Genomic DNA, 20,977 nt, shown 5'->3' with positions numbered 1-20,977 from the left:
TAACAGAGGAGGCCGCTGATTGTGTACTGTGAGAGACCAAAACTAAACACTGACTTTACACTTGTAAAGACAATGTGATGTCAGAAAGTCCTCTAAGGGTCGTTGTTATTTATTTATGGTAGTTATGGTGCGTTCTTTTTTCAGCAGAAAGCATGTACTTTTTTAAACTCAACCAAGAGGTTGTGTTGCCTAAACCAACTCAGGACATTCACCCAGGAGACCACTGTGCATGTCCCGTGAGAACCTAAAAGCAAATGCTGACTTTGCGCTTGTTTGCTAATGTTGTTAGGTTGTGTTACCTCAGAAAATCTGCTGCGGACAATCACTATTCATTTACAGTAATTAGGTTGTTACAGTTGTTAACACAATCAACACAATCATATCAGCTTGTTACCAAAGCAGCTCCAATGAAGTAATTCAGGTCAGCGAAGTGAATAACTATCAGAACGATGGAAATATAACTTATAATACATCAGACAGGCAAACTTATCACACAGAAACGCAGGCTTTCAAACAATGAGTAAAACTAATCTGGAAAGTCCACCCAGGGCTGATTGGAGGGTCAAACAACACAGGACTGTATACAAAGGTTTTGTGTGAAATACTGACTTTACGCTTGTTACGTATCATCATGTATGAAACTCCACTAAGGGCAGTTGTTATTTAATTGTGCTAGCAACGCTGTTATGGTTGTGACGGGTGGGAATTTGTGTTACAATGTTAACTATTTGGCATTTCAGCAAGTGTGATACAAGGTAGAAGTGAAAGACAGGACTACATCTAGACCTGTAGGCTTCAGCACAGCAGAACAGCTTAGAGATGAACAGATACAGTAAGTGAGGCCATTGCGAAGCCCCCCCCCCCCCTTGAGGGTACAGAACGGTAAAGAAAAGAAATATAATTGAAGTATAAGGGAGAGCAGGTGACAGCAAAAGAATGGAGAGAAATGGCAGGAGAAATACACAGGCGAGAAGTGGAAAGGGAGAGAAAGGGTGAAGTAAATGCAAGGTTGACAGATTGGGGCAGAAAGCAAGAAAATGGAAAAAGAAATAAATGAGCTTGTCACAGTTTTATTGTATTCATGACACCCACTTGATTGGTAGATTGACAAAAACATTCGCAAATGTAAATCATCCATCAACCCAACTAAGCAGATTCTTGGATTAAGTTCAGGTTATGCAAAAGTGGGGTTACAGTTGGGCCTCTTCAATGTTATCACAGGAAACCTTAACTCCATGTGAAAGACTTACACAGCCACGCTGCTGCTGGTCTCCCAAACGGGATGCAGCTCTTTCTTGTCAGTCCAGCAGTTGCTGACTTCACGCGGGCTGCTGGAAATAGATCGATTTTCCCATTAAATGTTAGACACACTACAATGTATGCAGTGGTTTCTGAATGGTTGTGCAACCGGCTGGATTTGTGACACGCTCTTGACGTTGGCATGACTTGCAAATACTGCAAAAGTCGGATGTTCAAAGTTCAAAACCGAGCAGCACCGTGTGCTGTAAAAACACATAACAAGTTTTCAAGTAATTTTACAAACTGAAGTATTATATATTGAGAGTGGCTTGTAGATTTATCATGGCCACAGTTTAGGCGTTCCCAGGCTAGATGGGACATATAATCCCTCTTCTTCTGGGTCTGGGGCCGATTGATGTCACAAAAGCAGTTAATTTAACCCAAACTGTGATATGGAAGAGATTGGGAGACCTATGGAGCCTCCCAAGAGAGCGTCTTATGGATTCATAGACCCTCAGCCATTAGAATATTGTGAAAAGTGCAACACGTAGTAGTGTGTAGTGCAGGACAGAAGCTTTTTTTGTTTTGTTTTACTAGTTTTGATGATTAATGTCTGTTATTCTGAAGTCTCTTACTAAAAAGAAACATCAGATGTGAACAGCTCGGGTCCCCTCAGTCTGAAAAAAAAAGAACAAAAAGTTGGCTACAAGGAAAACTGAATTATTTATCTTTATGGGATAGTTGGCCATTTGGAATGACAAACTGTTGTTTTCTTAAGCCTCAAGCTTGTAGATGATTATGGCTGCATAGGTAGCACTGCAAAATTCTAATGACGCTGTTTTAATGAGACTATACATTTCATCCTTTTTTTGTTTAAGCAAGAAAGCATCAAAAAGGGAGCAGCAGGCCATTAACTAAAATAGACCAAGGCAGAGCAGGAGAGAAAGATGGAACAGGAAGCAGCAGTTAAAGTCATTCAGGGTCTGTCTTTAAAGCCGGCAGAAGTCAGACCTTCCTTTTAGATGATTCCTCGGAGTACGGCAAGTGAAAAGCAGAGAGAACATTTCGTACTGTAACCACTGCTATCAGCATAATGTGTTATTTCCTAACTCGGCTCAGCGGCCACAACAGAAGAGTATCTGAGGTGTTTTCCTCATAAAGGACAGACAGGCTTACTTTCTACCTCTATGTGGAAGTGTAAAGTGGATCTGAGAGGCACATTTCAGTGGTGACAGATCCATTCTTTAGCTAGCTTTCAGACCTGTCATTACAGCCACCGAGATACGGGGCTACAATACAAATAGCGTCATTATAAAAGCTGCTTCTTTTCCCCCTGCCATTGTGTTAACAAGCAGCCAAGCATTTGCTGGATATGAGGTGATAAACAAGACCCATAATTCTAAAGAAATCCAACTAAAAATCTTGGCACCACGCAGAGGTTTTCCCCAGCAGCTAATTATACCAATAAGGGCGTTTCTTTGAATTATGTCGCCTATATCGCCTGACAATCTGAGTGTTTATCCGCACATAGTTGAATTTATTTATTCAATATTATTGTTCAACTTGAGCTCAGATTGCACATTAGAGGTAGAAAAGAAATGGCAACCAAGACCAACCAGAGCGTGTGAGAAAGGCAATGGGATAAATTATTCAAAAGGAAAAAGTCTGCCATTCAACCTTAACGTCTCATGAAAGCACTTTGAATTGTCTTCATGTATGAAATATACTCCTCAAAGAAAACTTTGCCTTTGCCTTACAGCGTGGCACGTAATAGATAGAGACAATGGGACAACTATAAAGGCCTGCAGTGCATGATATTCATACTGGCATTATTTTACAATTGAATGAAGACTGGATGAGAACTGAGTGAAGACATCCCAGAAAAGATATGTCCTGATGTGTGAAAATGCACCAGACTGCTACACAATCCCCGCAATGGAGAAAATGTATTTTGAAGAATCATAGTCAATAATTCATGACACCCAAAATGAAAAGCAAACAAATAATAAATATTCAGCAACCCTGCTGTAGAGAATGTGATCACACGGAACCAAACTGCACACATTTATGAAACGTGAGCAGAACGAATTTGTGTGTAAAGTGTTCAATTCGCAGAGGGTCTGCAATTCACATGGGCAAGCTTCAGATTAGGTTTCTCAAAAATTTGAATTGGCTAATTAAATTGATCTAAGGTACGCATTGAAAAATAATAATAAAAATAATGAATCACAAGATTGTAAAACATTTTATTTTGACTTCTTGAATGAATCTACGGATAAAGGACACGACAGTCATCAGTCACGCCGCTACTGACAAATAACATATTTTTCCTCAGCTCCACCTTGTAATGTATTGATATCGCGCTGGGAGCCTTGCATGTTCCTTCTCAGCCACCGCACCTGTCCAAATTGCTATATCATATAGTATTTCAGCACCAGATTAAAGAAAGTAACAAGAGAACATCGTCTGGTTAATTACGCCACAGTACTTTGCAAAAATCACTTCAATTTCAGTGTCAAGAAGATTTTCTTTCTCTCCCTCTCTTTATTTTCTTGGGCTTCCTTGACCCTCTCGATAGGAATCATCACCTCCTTATTTGGTGCTTCATGGGCGGGGTTGCTGAGCAGTGGGAGAGTGCTGTCAGTGTACAATTGATTAGCATTCATGAGCATACATACGTGCTTTGATCAAATCAAAGGCTTAAGTGACGTTCATGAATCCAAAGGAGCTTTTTAGTACGGAGGTGATTTATGTGCTTCTGTATTCACTTGGAGTTCGGTTTAGGCAACAACACCTTAGTTACGAGTTACATTTAGGAAAAGAGTGGTTGACTAATGAGTCATGTGACTAATGAGAGATTAACGAGTCATGAGACAAACGACTCAAGTGAGTCACGTGACTGATGATAATAACGACTCATGTTTCTGCTGACGTGGCAAAAGTGTGTTTGTTGACCCATCCACCGCCCCTTACACCATGTGCAGGACCAAGTATCATGTCCATCTGTCAGTTGCTCTGACCATAATGCAGACATGGTTGCATCATACACAGGGACAGAACGAGCGTAGGATCACTGACCATGCTGATGTTATTTGTCGCACTGGGAGTGAGAAAGGGTTAGACAGACAGTTGCTCCCTCTGCCCATCGTCCAACTCTCTGGTTGAATAGATAATCAACGTGTTTGGGTTTGTGTGCAAATGGGTGTAGAACAGCAGATGCTGTGGGGAGATCAGGAGGTCTGCAAACACAGGAGATGCTGGGAGACGAGAGAGTGCGAGTTCAAGAGTGCCAAGGAGGAGGGAGGGTGAAGAGATGGAGGGAGAAAGGACACAGAAAGGGTAAGGAAGGAGGGAGAGGAGCAGCAGGGAACTCGGAGGACAAGAAGGGGAAGATGGAGAAGGTGCCAGGAAGGGGGGAAAACGAGAAAATGAGGGGGAGCAGACAGGAAGAAGAGTGAGGGACCTTGTTTTCACTGATAAGCTCATATCAAAGCTGTCTTGGCTGTCAGATCAAAGACTTGGCATCACCGCCGAGTTGACCTTTTTGGGTATCGTATGTCCATTTGGGCCGGTGGGATAGACAATCAGCGATAAGGGATGAGCTGAACCGACTCTGGTGTAACAGAGTTCTTTCGGAGTTCTCTGGGAACCTCTTGATACAGGAGGATGGGTCAAGAGCCGATAAATGATGTTGATACAATCTGATATGTTTTTTATTTCATCTTTGGATATGTTCTCGCCGAACCTTTCTAACCTTCAAGTAAACCAACCATTACAGGGAATGCAACCGTGTGTTCAGAGCTCATGCAGGTTTTCATTTAATTTTTTATTTTTTTGCATTGCAGTTAGGCACACACGTCATGCTCTGCAGTTTACTGTTCAGGTGTGAAAATGTCAACTCGTGTGTTGTGCTTTTGTTCCACCTCACATATGTTGACATTTCGACTCTAAAAAAAATTGTAACCACAAAAAATAAACCAACACATGTCCAGAACGTATGTGTGAGTTTAAACGGGCACTCGCTAAATACATATGACTATGAAGACATATTTTCAATCCAATTATCCTATCACATTTTATTTAGTAATTGTTGAAATTACTGTTTCCATTGTTAAACCATCACTTGATTGAGTGGTTGCAGTTTCCTCTGTTCAGTACAAACTCAAACTTCAACTGGACTCTCAATGAGGTCTCCAGGGAAACGGTTGCAGTTTCAAACAGTTTGAAACCGCCTGGTTAACAAAGAAAACAAAGCATGCTACAAAACTACAAAGTTAGGTTGAGGTAACAGAAGGATGTGGTTAAGGTTAAGTCAAATACAGCATGGTTTCGTTTAAAATGGCGACAAAATTGAAACAAAATGAAAAAGCCAGAAAGTAGGGTTGTGAACGATAAACCGATGCGACCGGATATTCGGTTCAACAAGTGAGAGATACGGCTGCATCGGTAGCAGCCTCCTCAATCGATACGAATTATCAATGAATTCCTAGATGAATCGGTTACAGAGTCATGGATCGGGTATCGCGAGACTTTGAAGCGGTTGGCGGCATTACACCAGCGTCTCTAAAACAACGCGAGAGCTGAAGCTACCCGCGAAACGCCGTAGCTGGCTAGCTTGTATGACTTATAAACAAGGGACAACACGGAACATGGAGGAGGTGGAGTTGGAGAGGCGGGCGCAGCACAGGTAGGCGGCTGCGACGCTGCCGTGTGACCGCAGGCACTCCATGACCGCACGTGAGAGACGGACGGCTTTGAATGTCAATCGCTTGTGTCCCAACTTGCGCCACAAGAGGCGGCGGCAGCACGGGTAGCGTCCACGACACTGTCCTGTGACCGCCAGCCAACGATTCAGCCGATTTGGTCCATGTCTAAAAATAAATAGATTGACATGTGATTTTCTTGTTCTGTTTGGTTTTTTGTTGCCAGTGCCATACAGCCACAATGCTTGGGGATATGTGATATTTTACATATTTGAAAAGAAACTATTGTACTGTCACTTTCATAGAATCAGCTTCTTTATTCTATAAAATATCTACAACAAATATTAACCGTAGAATCGAATCGTATCATTCTTACACTGTATGGAATCGATTTGAATCGAATCGGTCTGTAATAAAAGGATATCGTTTTTGAATCTAATCATAACCTGTGTATCTAGATGCATATCGAATCGTTTATCACAGAGAGATGTGCAACCCTACCAGAAAGGTACTTGATTATGCTTCAGCTAAAGAAGCCATTTGGTTAGAAAGCGACGCGGACATCATTCTCCTGGTGAAAGCCCTATTTTTTTTTGTGTCGTCCACCTGTCCAACCTCATTCTTCTGTGGATTTGTTTGAAACGTATCGCAAATACGTTTCAGATCAAAGATAATCTACAACAAAATGCGTTTCCATTGAAATGTAATTCAAAATGTGGTTTTGTTGTGTGAAACATATATTTCTGGGCACCAGATGGTTCAGTGATAAGTCAACTTATAAGTTGTTCGATAAGACATTTTTGGAAGTGGTGCTCCTTTTTTCATCAATTCAAAAATGGTGGGCATTACTGCGATCAATCAATCAATTAGTCAATCAATCAACCGATGTCTGAGGGCAACAGTCTAATTATCCAAAAACCAATAAATTAATTGACAGGAATACACAACAAATGACATTGATTTTAATGATTAATGACAGTGATCGCCATTGAGTGACTCCAAAAATGGTGTTAGGAGAATGTGTGTGTGTGAGAGAGAGAGAGAGAGAGAGAGAGAGTGAGTGTGAGTGTGTGTGATGTGATAATGAGAGAAAATGAAAGAGGCCTCAAACCAAAACAGCAGCTATGTCATGCTTTAGAAATGTTGCCAGAAGTTCAGCCAATGATTACCAAAAACACATCTGAAGCTCGTCTTGGATTTGATGTCAGGATTTAACTACAAAAGACCAATGGACGGAGCAGTTAAAAGAGCAGTCCTCCACTCAAATAAGCCGCTTTCACACGACACCAGATTTATTACATTTCCAATATAAACTGAATCAGAAATGGAGCATAGATGTTGTTATTGGAATGATAGAGGTCAGAGGGAGAAATGGAGGCAAGGCGGGGAGACTTTGGTTGAGGAGGATTAAAATAAATAAACAGTAGCTCTCCATGTTTCATAAGGGAGGAGACAAGCAGCCACCCCAAAATGATCATCGTGGCAGTCGGGAATCTTTCTTCTTCTGACATCTCAGTCAGACATGAGGTTGTTTTCAAGGTTTGCAGCATAAACAGATCCAAATGTTTTACGTTTCCTGGACAGCCAGAGGGCGTTTTGTTTTGTCCCGAGACCATCAGGTAGCAATACCCGTAAAGAGCCGTATAATCTGGACAAATTACATCAACGACTGAGTAAACAGAAAGACGCTCTCTACCGTTTTACAGCCTTTGGCGACGGGACTGTGAAAGTGAAAAGAAACAAAGAACTTTCATCCAGATGACCGCTTTCATAGACACATTTGTTACGGTCTCATGTCTTGTCATAGTCATAGAGAGGCTTCCACACGGCCCATACGTTGGACAACCATGGGACCTTGTTTTTTGTGTTGGCTACGTATGTAGCACGATGTATAGATCCCTGAGCAGTTTCACACAAATTTAAATGATGCTCAGAGTAACTTACGACAAACTGTGACTTTCTTCACTTATAAAATTATCTTTTAAATTGATTCATAGCAAAATTCAAACGGAATCAAAACACCTAGCCGTCTAACCGTTGACTACTGGACATGTTGAACAAGGAAGTGGGTGGGACTTAACCTCTCTGATGTCTTCCTGATTGTCCACAAGCTCTTGCAAAGGTATTACTTTGCATTATATCTAAGACAAGCATAAGTATTTCCACCATACATTTGAATTTACCCATTCGTTACAACAGCATTCCCATTTTAGTGTGTCAGATTGGCTTTAACACTCTCATTGAGTTTCCCAGTTAGCCCAGTTTAGCCAGAATGAAGCCTTGACTTGTTGATTGGGGGGAAATAACTATATAGACTGTAGTGAATGCTATGATGTTTTGGTCCTATAACAGCTGTATCCTTCTAAGGCAGGCAAAACAAATTCAAGTGTCCTTTATCAACATGAAGAAGTGCAGGAAAACAAAATGCATGCCCCGGAAGAGGGAACACGATTGTGAATGATAAAGTGATGGGGAGCAACAGCCACTGAATAGAAATGGTAATTGCCTCAGGACCCTATACAATATTAATCTTCAAATAATCTGACTATACAATGAGAGATCTCTTGACAATTACAGTATGGCGCGTGAATCATTATTATAAGATGAAACCAATTTTAGCATTTAGATTGACTTTTTGAGAAAAAAAAACCTACCGCAGTGGAGCTCATTTTTCAGCCGCAGATCTGTGTTGTCTGCGGATCAGATGCTGCTGCCTGCAGGTCTGGTGTAGGTCAGCCAATACAGAGGAGCAGTCACGGGTCTGCTGGGAATTGAGTCTTTTGCTTAAGGACACTTGAGCGGCGTGAAACGATTGAAGTGTTGTCTCCCTGTTGACTAGAACACAAGAGCTGAGCCCTTCTGTTGTGCATCTTGTTAAAACAGATTTGAAGCTTCAAATCTGTTTAAAAAGAACACGACTGACGCTTCTGTGTAGCAATGCCAGCGAATGAGAAAGCAAGCCAGAGGGCAGGACAATGAGTGTGTGTGTGTGTGTGAAATAGAGAAACTTGGCCAAACTTAATGTGTATGAGTAAGCCAACTGATTTAAAGAGAGGGCACGAAAGGACCACATCCATAAATGAGTGAAATGAATACAATGAATACAAGACAAAGTGGCTCTGTCTTCATGTGTGTGTGTGTGTTCCTGCCTGTATGAGTGATATGTAAAAGCTTGTGTGTAAATGGCAAAATGGGGAACATAAACAACACAACGTGGGTCTGTGTGTGTGTGTGTGTGTGTGTGTGTGTGTGTGTGTGTGTGTGTGTGTGTAAATCATCGATTTAGGGGTAGTGAAAGTCTGTTTATTCATGCAGTGACCCACATATGCTCCCCAGAAAGGCCTCATCAAAAGCCTCATTGTCCTCCTCCTCTCGTTCCTTCACCTCCTTCCCTCTGTCCCTCTGTCCTCCCTCTTTCCCTCCTTTGCTCAATCACTCTCTCTGTCTCTCTTGGGGTCTTTTTATAAGCCAGTTTTGACCCCCCCCCCCCCCGCTTCCTGAACCCCTCGGTAAAGTGAAACCCTCACTCCAGCACATGTAATGCACAGCAGCACCAGGAAAGTGAGAAATTGACGTCTGCAGTCGCTCAGCGTGGGGATTCTCCTCCATCTTAATTGCCCTGCTCAGACCTGATGGGTGCCCCCCACCCCCCCAGAGCCTTGGCTCAGAAAGACTTCAGGGACTTTTATGAGGCGGTTTTAGTTACAAACTAGCAATCTGGTTAACTTCCCTTGTAACTAACCTCATCTTGAATTATAATTGTTTGGGATTGAGCAATGGTGCAGAATGTTCATTCCTACAAATTGGGAACATTTAACAAGGCGATTTGCTCTTTACAGTTATAATATATAAAATATGAGGGCATGTACTGGAGGTACATGCCCTCATATTAGGATAACCACAACATTATGGACTCACACTAAAGGGATCAGTTAAGCTTTAATATAGCTTAACTGAACTTAAAAATGTTTTATAGGGAGGTCAAAAGATGTTTAAATATCTGTGTTTAAATGTGTACCTGGTTCAGATTACACTGCATCTAGTACGAAGGTCACTATGTCAGATTATGGAGTCATAAAATCTTGTTGTATTTTGGCTGAGAGACGTGCCAGACTACACTACTGATCATTATTGGTCGTGTGATGTTTTTTCACATAATGCTATCGTTTCTACAAAATGTATTTCAATGTGAAGTTGGTCAGAATCACACGTTGAAACAATTTAATTTAACGTAACCTGGGTCTCTTACTTAAAATACTTTTACTAATCACCTACATTTAGCCCAGACGTCTTGAACTTCAAATCACCCAAACTAATGTCCAAATGGCATTTATCCCATATATATATATATATATATATATATATATATATATATATATATATATATATATATATACACACACACACAGTAGGTCCTGAATTAGATAGCCATGATGAAATTGGTTATTTTAGTCTGAAAGCAGGGTTGCCAAGTCACTATGTCTAGTATGAGAGAATATTTTATCTGGCGTTCCCAAACAAATCCTCACAATACATCAATTTAAAAAGAAGAAGAAAAAAGAAGTAGTTGGTAACATTTGTCTGCCTGCTGTGATACATTAATTACTCACTCAAATTGATTACCTTGCCAAGAAAACTCCACAGAGGCAGCTCCAGCAGAATGTCTGATGTATTAATGATTTTTTTTTAAACCCTCTGAGTCCCAAAAAGTCCACTTCTGTGATTGTAATTTGTCACTGAGCAACATCAGATAAGAAACGAGTCTGTGACCCACTGAGTCTAAATATAGTAGAACTCCCATTCTATGAATCATACTCAGTGAAAACAAAAGCCGCAGTGAATGTAACCGAGTTGACGGGATTTTTCTCATAGTGGCTGTTTTCCGGGGCCTCATTCGACTTCAGTCGCGCTACAGCCAAAGGGCTCCAGTCTGACCCGCTGCCCGACTCTCTACCTGACAATATGGGATTGTCTTGCTTCCCAGTTCTCCCTAATGGAAGTCAGCTGTGGGGGTTTTTCCTGTCAGGAGCGCCATCAGAATGTTGTCCCACCGGGAAGCAGTCCAGTTAAAACAGAAATGACAGAGTGAGCCGAGGAGGGATGGAAAAAGAGAGAGTAGCAGAGGGAGAAATTATGGTGAGGGAAGGAGTCCAACAGAAACACTGCAGACTTACTGGGAAGTGAGAGGGGCGAGAATGGAGAGAGAGCGAGAGAGCGAGAGCAGATGCATGAGTAATTCCAAGAGCTTCTGACTTCTTGCCTTGTTTCTCATGAATAAAAAATATATAATACCCTAATAGCACAACACATGTTTATTTATATTTCTCTTTTCTTTTGCTAGTTTTCAGGATCAACAGACCATTCATTTTTTTTTTCAACTTGTGACAACAGTGCTTAGTGATATGAAGGAACATTAGAAGTCTGGGAAAAGAGGAATAAAAAGCTGAAGAGGGGGGGTCACTGTAATGTTCTTCATTAATAATACAACAGTGTGATCATGTGAGGAACACCATTAATTCACTGGGAGGTAAGTCACATGCAAATTAAGGTTTCCTCGGCTTTTGTAGCTACATGACCATTAAAGGGGCCCTATTATGCTATTTTTCCACAAGTTAATATAAGTTATTGATGTCTCCAAACCTGGTCTTTGAATTCCTCAACTGGAAAAAACATTCGGAACATGTATTTCGGAGTGGATCACACTGCTCATTTTCAGCTTTTTTACCCCACTTTTTCAAACGGGTGATTCTATCGGGGTGTAGCCTTATGCTAATGAGATGACCCCTGACCCCGCTCCTACTGAGGAAGTGGTTGTGTCTCTCCGCCCCATGCTGTCCGCGTCCAGCTTGTTGCCATGGTTATGGTTCTACGCTACAAACTAACAGCGGTCCAGCCGTACCGCTTCGAACCGGACTCCGACCCAGAACCAGGACCGGCTCCTGTAGAAGTTCCGACGCCGCGGATGCAGCAGGACGTTTCTGAATGGTTAGTTAACATGTCTGTGTAACGTTTTGGACGGTAACTCGATGTGTTAGCGTAGCTAGCGCTAGCCACAATGACGCTAATGCTGCGTTCTTCGCTCTATAAGTAACGTATCTGTGAGCTATTTTCGGCAACAATTAATATCGTTAGTAGTGCCGTGTTGTTGACAGTTCATTGTTGCATGTTTTCCAAATGGGGAACATTATATTTAAACGGATGAAAACCCAATGAAAACAGCGTCCTGTATGCGGGCAGTTTGTTTACATCACATTAACGGGATTAAAAACGTCATCCTCTACACATAAAGATATACAAGCAACAGGATTTGGTCAGTATCATGTCGTCCTCCAGAATTATGTGCTGAATTGTGAATTATAGGCTGTGTGCTGTGTTTTATAAACGTGATTGTGCTCCATCTCAACATTATGTGCTAAACTTACTGTTACAAAATTCAAACATGAGGTTTACACCTCAGCTTGTCAGCAAAGTCAGTCAGGTTACCATATTAACAAGATTTGTTGTTGAAATGCTCAAAGTCTGTACTATATTCATCTAGGTGACTAAGTGGGCCTTCAGACACTGAACACGTCTGCTGCATTGAGACACCACGGGTAATGTTACTTTGTTACACCAAGTTGTGAGATTATTATTCACATAACATGACGATTATCATGATTCACACTAGGTAAGAAGACGGATGCAGCAACTGGAGGAGGAAGAGGCTTGCATGGTGGGACATCCTGGTTGGAACTGTCTGTCTGAATGTTCTCTCTCCAAAACGCATGAAATATACAGCTGGTTATGGTGCTTTACACGTAAGAGGAATACAGCAGTCTGTTGTTTGTTTATCAATTGTGTTTTATAAAAATAAATCCCTCTATGCAACATATTGTGCAGTCTTCCTGACCATTACTTCAGTAATATTAACCATGACACATTTTACAATTACTGTAAAGACTTTATTGTCAAATTAATCAGCAGTTGAAATTCACAGTTATATCAGAACACAAACGCAAACTGTTTGTGGCCGACTCTGCAGGGTCATATCAAGCTCTTCTGAAGTCAAGGAAGAGCTGCCCTCCGAAGTATCCTCCTCCTCTACCGGGTCCAGGCGAGCTCTCTGTGATGGTCTCCTTATTGGAGTGGTTGTGAAACGGGTCTGGAACCATGGCTGTGCCAACACCAAAGTCCTTGCAGGACACAGTAGCTGTAACAGAGTTGTATGGAGGAATGAAACCCATGATATCACATAATAGAAATACACATCTGCACAACTACTAGTAGTTGCTGTTAAACCTGATCTCAAGTAGGCTACATGTCAGGCTACACACCTTTACCTGTCCTCCTAGACAGCTGACTGCCAACAGTAGCTGTGGTGGGTCGGTGTGGGACGCTGATGTTAGCTGCTGCTCTGTAAGCAGACAGACAGTCAGACAGACAGTCAGAGTTTACCACTACATCTGAAATGTGGAACACGTTACTATTTCACTATAACTGATGTTGTGACGCACCAATAGCTCGTAAAATCCCTTCGTTAGCGGTGCAAAAACAAACGTTTGGTGACGTCGTCTTTGCATCGGTGTGTAAACAAACACAGATCAGCTGCTCTTGCGGCCACATTCGAGCTACAAAATGTTCCCAAGCAAACTGATGTCTAGCGTTATTTTACAGGTTTGGGCCCCGCAGTACTACGTATCGTTAACGGTGCTCAATATCAATACAATGGAAGCTTTTAACGCAACACGCCAATGCTAACTTTAGCGCAACACGCCAATGCTAACACACCAATGCTAAGAAAGCAACGGTAAACTGTAACACAGCATATTACATAATATTTAGTAACTTACCGCTTCAGTGTCTGTGGTTGGCTCTCGGACTGTCGGTACTGATCCAAACTTTAGCCCCAGGTTAGAGGCATATCCTGAGCTGTAGCGACCCATGTTGTCAAAGCTCCTGTCGGTGAATTGCGTCGCACACACAAACACTCTTTACGGACGCGTGTGCGCACATTTCCATCGTAGATGCTCCGACGATGCCAGTAAATATCAGCAATTGGACTGCCAACTCGCTTTCCGTTGATTTTGGCATTTTGGTCCACTGGTTTGTACATCACACTGACAGCCAACAGGTATGGGGATTATGTGGGCGGGACCACACAGGTGGAGCGATTCTAATGAGCCGAGATGACCCATATAAGGCACAGCAAAATTCGGTGCTGACGTCATTTAGTGGACATTCTGCAAACCGTTCGTTTATCGGGAGGATTTCTTTCAAACTGAGAAAGTGAAAAAGGGAGATGGTGGTCTTTTCTGATACTGTGGGGACTTATTGACACCCCAGGGACCCATTTTAGGGTTGAAAAACATGGAAAAGTCGATTTTTCATAATAGGGCCCCTTTAAAGGAGAGAATGAAAATGCAGTGAGCTATACAATACATGAAAAGTGAAATTAAACACTGAAACAGATTATCTTAGAAGGAAAAGAAAGTATTTAATATAAAGTATGAGTTTAAATGGAGTCAGCATGTAAATGGTGTGAGAGTAACTTTATCTTAAGGCACTTCCACACTGGCACCAACAGTAGCACCAGCAGTAGCTGCTTCAGTAGTGCCACTCTGGATCCGTCAGGAGGGAAACTCACGAGAGAGTCCATTCATGTGGTAGATCACGGCGCCAACTCAACCAGCAGATCAGCCTGTCTTTTTAACAAGTCCACTCTGACGCTGCCGGGTGCCGCCTCGCCACGTCTGGCCTCAAAGACATTTCATGTACCTGAAAGCTTCTATTACTCAACTCAGTGAACAACAAGAAGAAATTACCTCTCTGCCGGAGTACATGGTCCGTCACTAAAGAAGTGGATCGCTGACACATCTGGATGATTGCTCTGCACATGTTGCTGCAGAGTCCAGACGCTGCCAGATGGTCGCAGAGTCTTTTGTGTTTTGATGTGAGGTGGTCCACTCTTTTCCATTTTCAACAGAAGGTGGATTAAAGTTTAGACTTCTCTTCCATACTTAATCTACCTAACCTCAGAGATGTGTTTCTATTAGGCTGGTACGACCTCCTTATCAAGTCACTTTAATACTTAAATGTAGAATGTGTATCAAACAAATAGGGGGCATCATTTCACCTCTCCGACTGGGTCCAAACAATCTAATGAATAGTCATCAATGACAAAACAAAGAGCCAATTACTACAGCAATGCATGAATATGCTAAATTCAAAAGCCTGCCAAAATAATATTGCTGTCATAATGTTCACTTACTGGTCCGTGAACACATTGTTTATTGGGTTATTGGAGAAACGAGAACTCATATTTTCACTTCTTCCACAATTACTACTATGGGGGATTGTTGACTGTTGGCTGAACCACCCATCAGTAATAAGCATTTTAATTCAACATCCTTTGGTGAAAATTCTTCATGTTCATGCAATTTTAGTACATTTGAGTGTTTTTGATAATGGTTGTTTCTTTTCCTGCATTTGAGGACAACCTCTTATATGTCGTTTTTCACATGAAGGGTGAATGGATCTGCATTTCTATAATGCTTTTCTAGTCTTTCCCTCCACTCAAAGCACTTCACACTATTCAGCCATTCACACACAGACAAAGACTGTGGGGGGATGAGTAACTTGCCCAAATTATGATAGTATACTCTGGTATGTAACGGCATTTGTTTTCTTATGTTGTGTATGATACAATTCCTGCTTTTCTCAGTTCTTCACATCACTCCGCATTCTTTCAACGCACACACACACACACACACACACACACACACACACACGCAGAAAAATGATTAGACAAAAATCCACCAAACACACACACCCACATAACTGTCTGAATTCATGGAGCTTAACTCTAATTGTTGGTCCACATTAACCTCAGCTAGTTGCAGTCACTTTTAGCATGACCCAGACCTTTCACTCATTAAGTTAACCCTGAGGCCAAGCTGGTTGGACCCAAACTTGGAGGTGTTGTTCTTCTGCCCCCGATCTCCTCCCAGCATGCCCTCTTTATTTCTGCTCTCTCATTAAGAAATTCATGAAGAGCATTCTCCTTGGTTCAGTCTGTTTTTCTCCTGAAGAAATATTCTTCTTTAAAGCGTTATCTTCACAGCTGAACAGTGCTGCACAGCTGGCTTAAAGTTAAAGGTATTTTCAGCATTTGCAGATAATTTATCAGTGTAGAAGTGTTTCAGAAGAGGCTATTGGTAACAATAATGCACAAGCAGGTTTATTTGTTCATATATGTACCAGTATACGGTATACGTATTTAAAGCTACTACACTATTTTGACAGTCCCTGTGAACAAAAGTGCCAATGCACTCACCAGCATCTCTTTAGAAAATCTCAGCAGAGTCTGAAAGTCTCCCCCATTCAGTCCTGCTTCTGGTTCTCCCGTGTCTCCCTTGCCTCCAGAGGGCCCAGCAATATGGCCTGGGCCTCCAGCAGCGTGGTGTTGGCCTCCTGCTGGAACCAGTGGAGAGGCGACACACTGCTCCTGGCTGGAGGAGGAGCCTGCAGGTTGAAGGAGACAGTGAAGCCGGATCTGGCTCTGATTTGAAGTGAACATGTGAAGTGATACCAGTATGTTTAAGTGCTATTTTTAAGAGTTTTAAGCACATTTTGATGATTACATAATGAATTAGAGCTTAGATTGGGCCCAGAAAATGAAGCCCGACCCTACCCGAGCCTGTGCACGTTCTGTCTGAGCCCGGCCCAACACATTAACTATGCATGCATAGGCTGTTGTATGTACATTTCCGTGGGAACTGGGGGTGCGGCTGCACCACTACTAAAAATAAAAATACCACAAAAATATAAAAATAATTTTAAAGGCTACGTTAGTGCTGCCGTGATAAGGATAAAACTGGACAAAGCGGACACATATGTTATCGCCTCCTCTTACTACTTGCTTGAAATAATCCCATTTGATTTAGCTGCACAGAGCAGAACCGTTATTTTTTACGTAGGCCTACTCTGCTAAACATATAGCCAATAATATGTATTAATGTTTATGACCTAGCTTTCTCCTCAGATTAGGCCAATAGAGCAATGATTAAAAAAAAAAAAAAAGAACAAACAAACAAACAAACACAAACGCTTGATCAAAGGCCCTATCCGGCCCGAGTGTAGTGGCGGGAAATATCGGCCCGAGGCTAGGGTCGGGCTCGGGCTTGGCCAGAGAATCTAAACTCTAACGTGAATATACATATTTAACTTAGTTTGACTTAAATTTACATTTTGTGAGGATGTAATAATTCATTATAGGTTGTAGTTTAAACTGAATGTTTAAAAAAAAAAAAAAAATTCAAGTACTCAAGGCATCCCAACTTTAAATCAAACTTCCTAATCAGGTGGCTTCAGTGAGTCATTTTTAGAAGCTATTCTATGCACCAAAGTGTATTTAGTCAGTACAAGTGTTTAAGCACTTAGACACAAAAAGGCAATTTAACGGTATGTACTGTCCCAGGGGAGACAGATTAAGGGAGGGAGAGGGGGGTTAGAAAGGACAGATGAGAGCTGACATGGAGAAGTATCTGGACAGAGAGAGAGAGAGAGAGAGAGAGAGAGGGGTCAGAACGAGGTTAGGGAGGTGGAGACATCCAGTCAAAAAACAGAGATTAAGAGAAGTGATGCGCACAGGAGTAATAGCAAGAAGTAGAAAGAGGTGTACAGAGAGCAACCGAGCTGGAATGTGGGAGAAGAAAAAAATACAGACAAATGTTATCCAGCATGGACACTGTCCAAAGAAAACGCTCCAGATTGATGAAAAAGGAAAGGGGAGACTGGAAAAGGGGCTAAGGAAAGTCCAAAAAAACAGACTTGGGGAGTTAGAGGGCTGGGAGTGATGGGAAATGACTTGAAGAAAAAGTGCCTGAGGATGTGTGGGCTGAGAGTGAAAAGAAAGAAGACAATGAGTCGAGACTGAGGAGAAAAAAAAGCAACGTGTTACAATAAGACTGGAAGGGGTGTCATAGAGACAGGGCAGTAATTAACCTCAGATAATAGATACACAGATGACACTTAAAATTATATTACTGTCAATAATGCCAAGGCAATTAAGCATGGCTAAATAAAAGCATGCATCCAAAATAGAAGCAATGTTCACTAGAACACAAATGGATGACGTTTTCTTCACAGTCTTCCATAACAGGCCAAATGTTCAGGGTTTTTTTTTGCCAGCAGCCATTAACACTCCAGCTGAGACCGGCCAGTTTCTCACCCAATTTGTCCAAATTAGTTAGCGGTTTCCTGTTATTAGTGGAACAATGTAGTGCAGCAGGTAAACCATAACAGAAACCACAGCGAAGCAGTGTTGGCTTGTAAAAGTCTTCTCTGTGGAGATTTCTGGTGTAGTAAAAGAAAGAATAAAAGGAAATATAATGCCCTAAGAGAGTGAGAGAGTGGGCGAAGTTTGAATCACAACTGGCACTGTGATCTGACTATAAAAATGGGAAAACCAAAACAAACAATCATTATCATTTGAAAAAGAAGGTGACTAAGTCCTCTCTGGCACTGTGCCAAGGCCTTAAAGGGCCTTACTTTTTGAGTGCTTGTGCTCATATAGAAAACGTGATTCAACCAGCCAATCAGATTTGTCTGCTTCTCCGGATACATGCAGACTCATTAGAATATTTCTCTGTGTGTCAAGGATACACATAAATTCACACAGATGTGTAAAAAATGTACCTACTTAACCTACTTATTTTATATTTTAGAGACATAGTCCAGACTTAATATGTAAATGGAACTCTCTTTGTAGTTTGGGAAGATGATGAATGTGCCTGGAAATTTTACAACTCCTGAACACACAAATCACTTTCAGGCTCCTTTATCTAGATATAAAGCCAGGAATCTCTGTCTGTCTTTGTGTTCTTCTCATATCTCGAGAGCTGCTCATCCCATCTGCTTCACATTTGGTGAGTGTTCCGCTGGGGAACCCTTGGAGTGCTTTATCAAACCTTGAGCAACTTGGACACTCAATATTGAATAACTCAATAAACTAAGCTTCGGGACTCTGTGGACGCTCACATCATGGCTTTTGAAGCCATCTTGGATCTTGGCCATCGCCATTTTGGATTTTTGCAACCAGTGAATGGAAATCACCATTTTGACTGGAGGAGCAACGGGTGGATCTGAGCACATGCCAAGCAGAAATTGAACTGAACATTAATACTGAAAAATTTTGCATTGACATCAATTAGTCAATTGATAGAAAATGAATTTTGCTATAACTGCTGGAAGTCATTCATTCAGAATGAATGTAACTTTCTGTTGCAGCTTTTCAAATCTAAGGAATTAACTCTTGTTTTACCTCGCTCTAACTTTTTTATTTTAATTTGTAGAGACCCTCTCTGTTTCTGGGGAATTGTGATCAGAATCAGCAAAGAAATGTGAATAAACATATTCAGCAAATTATATAAATGCACGATTTTCTCATCATGCAGTGCATGCAACGTACAAATGGACTAACTAAAATATCAGGAGGTTAAGGTCAAGTGGTTCAGACTTGAAGCGAATGCAAATGCAGCCAAGACGGCCAGACAAAAACATTTTTGTCTGGCCTACAGTCGAAGCTCCATGAGAACCTTTCAGTGTAAATGCACTGAAGAGTGTAACAAAGCAATTTATAGGTAGATTAAGTTTCACCCATAAAAATGATTATTCAGCCGCAGCAGTAGTGAAAGACTCAGTGTTCAGCACAGCTTTATTAAAGCATTAAAGTCCGTTACCTGTCTTACATGGAACAAATTATGTTCTGTTAGGAATGCATTAACCTTGATGTATGGCAGTGTTTGTGTGTGTGTGTACTTTTAAGCACTGATTATAGTTCCATCCAAGCACAGAATGCGGTGTTCTTTTTATTAAGACCTCCATGTATTTTCTTGTCTCTTCACACACCATTGCTGTCTTACTGTGTCCTTTTCCATTTCACCTTTTGTTCCATTTATTTTTCTAATGTATTTTTTCCTTTCAGATTGTTCAGGCCCCCATTTCTGTTTAATACATTCATACCTGGAAGCTGTAAAGTACAACAGCAAGCGTTGTTGGCCAACTCCAGCGGAGCCACTGGGGGGAACTCTGCTGCATGCTTGCCATGTTGGCAGAACACTAAGCCGTTATCCCATGTTGGCATGACACATTCAGGCATTATTAAAGGATGCTCAGCCCCTTCAGAAGCCTCATGGTTACAGAAGCTATTTTTATGTATGTTGCCTATTTGTAATGACTTTTGAAGGAAAAAACAAGATACAAATAAGCAACACAGTGTCAAAATTTGATATAGTGATTTATCTACCTGAATTTTCAAACTAATGCGCATTATTTCAATTCGATTTGTTGCAGTAGTCAGGACACCATCATGCAACAAAACGAAGGTTAAGGCAACAGAATCAATTACGTTCTGGAAAACAAGAAAACATCACTTCACAGTAAAGCTTTTGGACACGGGGGTGTCGAACACCGGTGTTGTGTTTGAAAGTCCAGTGTTTATTTGACCGATCCACCACCCACCCGCTCACCATAGTCTTTCTCGGAATGGAATCCTACATGAGTAGCTCTGGGCTGCACGGTGGTGTAGTGGGTAGCACTCTCGCCTCACAGCAAGAGGGTCCCCGGTCGGCCCGGGTTCCTTCTGTGTGGAGTTTGCATGTTCTCCCCATGTTAGCGTGGGTTCTCTCCGGGTTCTCCGGCTTCCTCCCACAGTCCAAAGACATGCAGGATGGGGATAAGTTAATTGATGACTCTAAATTGCCCGTAGGTGTGAATGTGAGCGTGAATGGTTGTCTGTCTCTACATGTTGGCCCTACGATAGACTGGCGTCCTGTCCAGGTGAACCCTGCCTTCGCCCAATGACAGCTGGAATCGGCTCCAGCCCCCCCGTGACCCTAAAATACAGGATAAGCGGTAGAAAATGGATGGATGGATGGATGGATGAGTAGCTCTGGCCATCTCATCACCACATGGATGCATTACATTTTTGCAACTTTGAAAAAGGATCCTAATTGTCTTTCCATTGTTATTGTTTTCATGCTATGTGACACTAAGCA

At 41.7% G+C, this 20,977-nt stretch overlaps 2 long non-coding RNA genes across 2 annotated transcripts in view; both read left to right on the top strand.

Moving 5' to 3' along the window:
* LOC311020840 overlaps positions 1-20,977 on the top strand; it is a 324,545-nt gene that overhangs the window by 262,926 nt on the left and 40,642 nt on the right. The gene's annotated exons all lie outside the window — the stretch shown is intronic.
* LOC311020841 lies at positions 11,704-12,804 on the top strand. The gene is made up of 3 exons (XR_014597946.1): positions 11,704-11,805; positions 11,836-11,927; positions 12,610-12,804. It is a non-coding gene; the product is annotated as an uncharacterized lncRNA (long non-coding RNA).

Source organism: Eutrigla gurnardus (genome assembly GCF_963514095.1).
Source record: "Eutrigla gurnardus genome assembly, chromosome: 11".
Lineage (NCBI taxonomy): Eukaryota > Metazoa > Chordata > Actinopteri > Perciformes > Triglidae > Eutrigla > Eutrigla gurnardus.
The sequence above is the reverse complement of the archived record's forward strand: the minus strand, read 5'-3'. Positions and strand labels throughout refer to the sequence as shown.